At 40.1% G+C, this 6,641-nt stretch overlaps 1 pseudogene; it reads left to right on the top strand.

The window, feature by feature from the left end:
- Positions 1–1,291: 1,291 nt before the first annotated feature.
- LOC137755866 (regulatory solute carrier protein family 1 member 1-like) lies at positions 1,292–1,951 on the top strand (annotated as a pseudogene).
- Positions 1,952–6,641: the final 4,690 nt, after the last annotated feature.

Below are 6,641 nucleotides of genomic sequence, written 5' to 3'. Positions count from 1 at the left end.
ATCTTTGATGTTACTATTACAAAAAGATTAAGACTTGCTGAAGGCTCAGATGATGGTTGGCATTTTTTAGCAATAAAGTATTTTCTAATTAAGGTATGTACATTTTTAAAATATATAATGCTATTGCACACTTAACAGACTGCAGTATATTGCAAACATAACTTTTATTGTACTGGGAAACCAAAAAATTCATGTGATTCACTTTATTGCAATATTTGCTTTATTGCGGTGGTCTGGAACCAAACCCACAATATCTTCAAGGTCTGCCTGTATTAATGATTGCCCTGGGGAAAAGAAGCACAAGTGGGGACTGCCCCAGCAAACTAGGACTTACGGTCACCCAAGATTAAGGTGCTAGTTGTGTTGTATTACTGCCTTAATAGCAATATTGATTTTTTAAAAACTATGGTAAAATATACATAACGTAAAACTTACCATTTTAACCATTTTTAAGTGTATAGTTCAGTGGCATTAAGTACATTCATACTGTTGTGCAACCATCACCATCATTCATCTCCAGAACATTTATCATTTTTCAAAGCTGAAATTATACCTATTAAACAGTAACTCCCCATTCACCTCTCCTCCCAGCTCCTGGCAACCACCATTCCTACTTCCTGTCTCTATGAATTTGACTACTCTAGGTACATTACTGGAATCACACAGTATTTGTCCTTTTGTGACTGGCTTATTTCATTTAGCAAAATGTCCTCAAAGTTCATCCATGTTGTAGCATGTATCCGAGTTTTACTTCTTTTTAAGGCTGAATAGTATTCTTCTGTATGTATATACACATTATGTTTACCCATTCATTACTAAATGGATACTTGAGTTGCTTCTGCCTTTGGCAATTGTGAATAATGCTGCTGTGAACATGGGTGTGCAAATCTCTCTACGAGCCCTTGCTTTCAATTCTTTGGGGTATATACCCACCATATTGATTTTTAAATGAAGTTAAATGGAGGGAAAAAAGAACATTATTTCCTCTCAGGAGCCTTTCTGGTTATATTTCTTCAGCATAATACTCTGTCAGGCTGAAGTCCAGCTATGCCTCTGCCGAATTCATCAGAAAAAGGAATCTGAGATAATCTAAACAAGCTGCCTGCTGAGAAAAACACCCAGGGTCTCAAATTCCATCCTCACACAAGAAAGGAAGCTAGCTTTTCTGTCACAACTACCATGATGCATTGACCACAGATGTCTCTAAGTGAAAAGGCCTGGCATCTAGAATGTCAGAGTTGGAGTCACATGAATATCCTCCAGCAGCACAAAGAACTAGGGGATCAACAGCATGAGATCGAACAGAATTGGTCCATGTGACCAAAAACATAACACAGGGGACCATGAACTTCCTGGAAACAGGCAGCAGAACCAACAACCATCTGTTGGCTTGGAAGCTGAGATAAAAGGAGATGGGCTACAGTCATTGGCTGTGGACCTTCCACGTACAGAGAAAAATATTCTTCCTTTGGCTGTGGAAGTAGATATCAATGTCAAGAACACTGGTGCACCCAAAACTTAGATAATCCCTTTATGGAAATAGATGCATTAAAATATGACCCTTCATTTGAAATTTTAGGTAATTTTATTCCCATTACAGATTTATAGCCCTGGAAAGTTACACTGACATATCTGCAACAAATAAGGAATTGCTGCATTTGCTGGATGGGAACTGCTCCCTCTCTTTAAATCTCAATGGCAGATACCAGCCTTCTGTGGAGTCAACAAAGGAATCTCGTTCATCTCTAACAGCAGCCTTGAAGAAACTTAATAAACTTTTGGTGATTAGTGGTAACTGAGCTTCAGAAAATACATCTGTAGAAGTTATCTGCCAGCCAGAGATGACAGCTGAGAGCCCAACAGGTGTTAAGGATGTTGAGAAAAGCAGACCCAAAGTGAGTATCTCATGGATGCTGAAAATAAACAGCATCCACAAGTCTGCTCTCATTAGACCACGCTTGTGTCGGCGAGCACTGAAAAATTAACAGGCAAATCCATACAAAAACCTGCACGTGCATGTTTGTAACACAAACATCCCAAATTTGCAAATAACCAAGATGTCCTTCAGTAGGTGAATGGATAAACGGTCTGTCCATACAATGGAATATTATTCCGTGATGAAAATATCTATGGAGCCACAAGAAGACATGGAGGAACCTTAAGTGCATAATTGCTAAGTCAATAAACCAGTCTGAAAAGGCTAAATACTGTATAATTCCAATTATGACATCTGGATAGGCAAAACTACAGAGACAGTAAAAAGATCAGTGGTTGCCAGGGGTTTTGCGGGTGGGGGAGAGGAGATCAATAAGTGGACACAGGAGATTTTTATGGCAGTGAAACTATTCTGCATGGTATGTGGGTAATTGTGGATACGTGACATTTTGCATTTGGCAAAACCCATAAAACTGTATAGTACAAATTATGAACTCTACTATATACTATGAACATTTATTAATAATAATGTACCAATATCAGTTCATCAGTTGTAACCAATGTTCCACATCAATGCAAGATGTCAATTTTAAAATTACCTACATATTTAAAAAAAATTAATAGGCACTTCATGTACTAGAGTAGAAAATGTTAACTTCAGGGGTCCAGGTGATGGCATGTCAGGTGGTAGGGAACATGGCTCCAACTCAGGGAAATTAATAAACAAGAGCAGTTCTGTCATTCTAATCCCAGCTGAAACATTTCACAAGCTGCACTTACCTTAGGCAGAGAAACTTCACCCAAGCTCTTAGGAGGTGAGGAAGATGTACTCAATCAGACTTCTGAGCAAACTACTTCTTGCCATCCAGTTGCATGTGGGTTAAAGACTTGGATCAGAGCCCAGAGAATCCACTGACAGGCCTGAAACCAGAGAAAATGTCGGTCTTGAAGCTGTAAGGCTTACGCCTCGGATGAAGTGAAGCCAGTTTGCAACCAAACCAACCTGGGACCAGGGTGTAGAGAGGAGGCTGCAGCCAGAGCCCAGAGCTGGAGGGGATCTGCCCTGGTTTAAACTCTGCTCCAGCCTAACAAGGAAAACCCAGCTGGTTTCGGGTCTCTGCCTCTGCCTTTAAGTCCTGATGTCCTTTTCCTCCCCAAGGTTGCTAATTAAAGAATAAAAATTTAAGTGGTTTCTTGAAGAAAAAAAAGAAAGAAAGAAAGAAAGAAAGAAAAAGCCTTCATTATCGAGGCTCTCCAACCTTCTACCATTAATTTTTCCTACTGCAGCCTGGATTCTCCAGGCTGGCTTTTCTCTGCAGGAAGCTCTTGAGGCTTTGCATCAAGTTGGCAGAAATGCAGACCTACCTTTTCTTGTTTTGCTAGCAAAGAATGTTGTAGTTCCTATGTGACCATGAAAAATTGGGCCAGACCATCCACCATTCCCTTACAAAAAGCTATACAGACACAGGTGCACACCTATATTTATGCAGTAGATGTAGAAACCTGCAAGGGGGATGTTGAGCCAGACATTTTTAAAGTAATTTATGATCTTTTAACTGATAATTTGTCTATTCTACTTGTTAAAATTTAGGCCTCTTGAGATGCATTGGCAATATGTGCATACAGAAGCTTTTTATTTTCATTAGGATGATATATTTTGGTATACATTGACGGTTTTATGTATAACATACCACTTTAGGATGATAGTGAATGTTTGAAAAGCAGAAGCTACTAGAAATCCCACCACTTGTGCTGTTAAAAGCAGATGACTGTGCTGTAGGCAAGACATGCCCTGTTGACTCAACCGTCAAGTGGCAAACTTTTAACCACATGGTTTGGTGTTTTGAGTGATTCCCAGTGCTCTGTGTATTATGATTCGTCCTTTAAAACAGGAAATTGAAGAATAATTGAATATTTTTAAAAATGGAGGAAAACTATACGATATATTTTGACATGGAAATTTTTTTTTTTTTTTAGATGGAAGTCAGCATTTTTTTTTTTAAGATTTAATTCTTTTTTTAAATTATTTATTTATTTATTTATTTATGGCTGTGTTGGGTCTTCGTTTCTGTGCGAGGGCTTTCTCTAGTTATGGCAAGCGGGGGCCACTCTTCATTGCGGTGCGCAGGCCTCTCACTAGCGCGGCCTCTCTTGTTGCGGAGCACAGGCTCCAGACGCGCAGGCTCAGTAGTTGTGGCTCACGGGCCCAGTTGCTCCGCGGCATGTGGGATCTTCCCAGACCAGGGCTCGAACCCGTGTGCCCTGCCTTGGCAGGCAGATTCTCAACCACTGCGCCACCAAGGAAGCCCCATGGAAATTTTATTACAGGTATTAGTAACCATTAAAACATTTATTCAAGTTTTTGAATACTTTGTGTACCAACTAATTTAGTTAAAGTTGTGACTACTTTAGTTAGATCATGGATCTGTTTATCTGAACTAGACTGCAGTGTGGCATGGTGGACCTCTGGGCTTGTAGAATCAGTACAGGTGGATTCTAGTCCTTCAGAAACTAACTATACAGTTTTATTTACTCGTTGGCTCTCAAGTATTTATAAGTGACACCAATGGCATGATTTTCACTTACTGTGACATAGAGCTTGAACCTCAGTCCACACACAGCTGGTATTTTCCTCGGCCTGACCACGCCAGCATCACATTCTTCCCTCTCCGCCCTTATATCCTGCAACCATTTCCCTTCAAGCCTTCCTCAGCATCCTGAATCCTTTGCTTGAGCAGCACGTTAGCTGTTTGAGGCTTCTTGATTGCTGGATGACCAGTGGCTTCAGAAAGACTACATTCTGGTCCACGTGCTAATGGTCAGTCCCAGAGGTGCCAGCAAAATGACCATCCTGTGGAATTCAACTGTAGTTTTTCTCCAGGGTGGTGTGGGCAGGAGAACCCGAGAGACCTTTGTGATAGAGTGTGTCGCATGGCAGCCAGGCTGCAGTGGGTTGAGAGGAGAATGAAGGAAGAGGAAGCCGGCGGGGCTCATGGACTGCTCTTGAAAAGGAAAGAGGAGTGTAAAGCTTCAGGGCAGAAGTAGGGTCTGGGAATGGCTTGCTTTGTGTATGGTTTTCTGTTTCTGTTTAAGCTCTGTGTCTCTGCTGGCTGAGGAGAGGAGGCCACGGGGAGAGAGCCTAACACTGGGACGGAAAGAAGAGGCTATTGTCCCAGGAAAGATGGGGTCAACGGAGGAGAGGGGCTAGCCTTGACAGGAGTCTGATGATTCAGAAACAAAAGGGATGTACAAGACTGTGGGGTAGAAAGAGGGACACTGAAGAAATTTACATTTTCTTAATGAAGTAGGAGCAGAGTCAGCCTGATAAGGCACCGTTTTGTCAATATCTCAGGCTTTCTGGGGAAATTGAGTTAGGTTCCCAATAAAAGTGAAAGCTTTGTTTTTATATCTATTTGCCCATATTTGAATTTAGTTTTCTCATGCATGAGCTGTGCAACTTCTCATGTTTGAGGAGGCCATCAAACAAAGATCTGGTGATCAAAGTAGACTATTGACTGGCCTTTCTAAGGAGAAAGCTACTTCTAAAAACTCAAGTCAGTATTGTCCTATTTTTGTTGTTATTTAAAAACTATTTATCAAAAACATTGTATTTCATCCTTATTTTTTAATATTTCACATTTCCACATCATTGGAATTGGGGTACATCTTACAGTTGAGGACACAGCATCACCTTTCTTGGTAAAATAAGTGTGCTTATCACAGAATAGATGGTGTCTTCGTCAGCATGGGTGCCATGACCAAGTACTGTAGACTGGGTGGCTTAAACAACAGAAATTTGTTTTCTCACAAGTTCTGGAGGCTAGAAGTTCCAGCACAAGGTTTTAGCCTGTCTGGTTTCTGGTGAGAGCCCTCTTCTTCCTGGCTTACGGACGGCCACCTTCTGTGTCCTCACATGACCTTTCCTCTGTGTGCACATGGAGAGAGAGAGCCCTCTGGTGTCTCTTATAAGGACATTAATCCTGTCAGATCAGGACCCTACCCTTATGACTTCATTTAATCTTAATTACCTCCTGATAGGCCCATTTCCAAATACAGCCACACTGAGGGTTAGAGCTTCAACATATGAATTCTGGGGGAGATGCAAACACTCAGTCCATGAAGATGGCTTCCTGGATTCCATTAAGTGTTGTATAATCATCACCAAGAAATATTTCCATCTTGCCATAGGTGCTTTATGTTAAATCTTTTGTCTTATTTAATTTTTTTTGGATTTTATACGGCAGGTTCTTATTAGTTATCTATTTTATACATATTAGTGTATATATGTCAATCCCAATTGTCTTATTTAATTTTTAATTTAGAATCAAACTGTATTTAACTTGTTTTTTTAAGTAGATTATGACTAAACTCTGTGAAGCTTAAAAAATGGTATTTATAGTTTTAAATTAGACATAATAGACAGTGTATCCTTATAGGCTTATTGCTGAAGAAACAAACACTGTCATAAAATGGAGTATGAAAACTGAAAAACTTAAACTTTCCAAAACAGTCTGGTTTATTCTGGGCACAGACTTAATAACTCTTGCTGCTAGGAGAAGTACAATTTACTGCCACAGGAAAGCTTAAAATGTCAAACATATTCTTATAAAATACAATGCAAGCTGCCTGCAAATTAGACAACTTTTCTTTTCACCTGGCATAATTCCTCCTTTTATGCAGCTTTCATAACTGTGGCGCTTACTTTG

This window comes from Eschrichtius robustus, chromosome 21, assembly GCF_028021215.1.
Source record: "Eschrichtius robustus isolate mEscRob2 chromosome 21, mEscRob2.pri, whole genome shotgun sequence".
NCBI lineage: Eukaryota > Metazoa > Chordata > Mammalia > Artiodactyla > Eschrichtiidae > Eschrichtius > Eschrichtius robustus.
This window is presented reverse-complemented; position numbering and strand designations above follow the sequence as displayed.